Raw genomic sequence first — 423 nt, forward strand, 5'->3', positions numbered from 1 at the left:
AAATGGATAGAAATTAAATTATTTACTTAAAAAAATATTAATTGTTATTAACTTCAGCTGAGAGGCTGTATATATTTTTTTGCTGAACTCATTTAACATTGTGTTGCGTTTATTTTGTGTTAATTGTTAATGAATCAAAATTACATAATGTTAAGGCGCATTTGTGTAAATATTGCCCAAGGATGCGTTTTTTTTCATTCATAATCAGATGAAAAAATATTTTAAGAATAACCAAATTATGTTTAAACCATGAACTTTGAAGTAATAACTTTCAAAAATTGTAATTTCAGAAGCTAGGAAGAGTTAAAAAGAACAGATTCAAATTACGCTGATCTCTCCTACATATAAACATATCTACATGTTTATATGTTAATAACCTATTTAACATATAAACATATCTACATGTTTATATGTTAATAACCT

The sequence above is a fragment of the Halyomorpha halys genome, unplaced genomic scaffold, assembly GCF_000696795.3.
Source record: "Halyomorpha halys isolate HHAL.00 unplaced genomic scaffold, Hhal_1.1 Scaffold39.1, whole genome shotgun sequence".
NCBI lineage: Eukaryota > Metazoa > Arthropoda > Insecta > Hemiptera > Pentatomidae > Halyomorpha > Halyomorpha halys.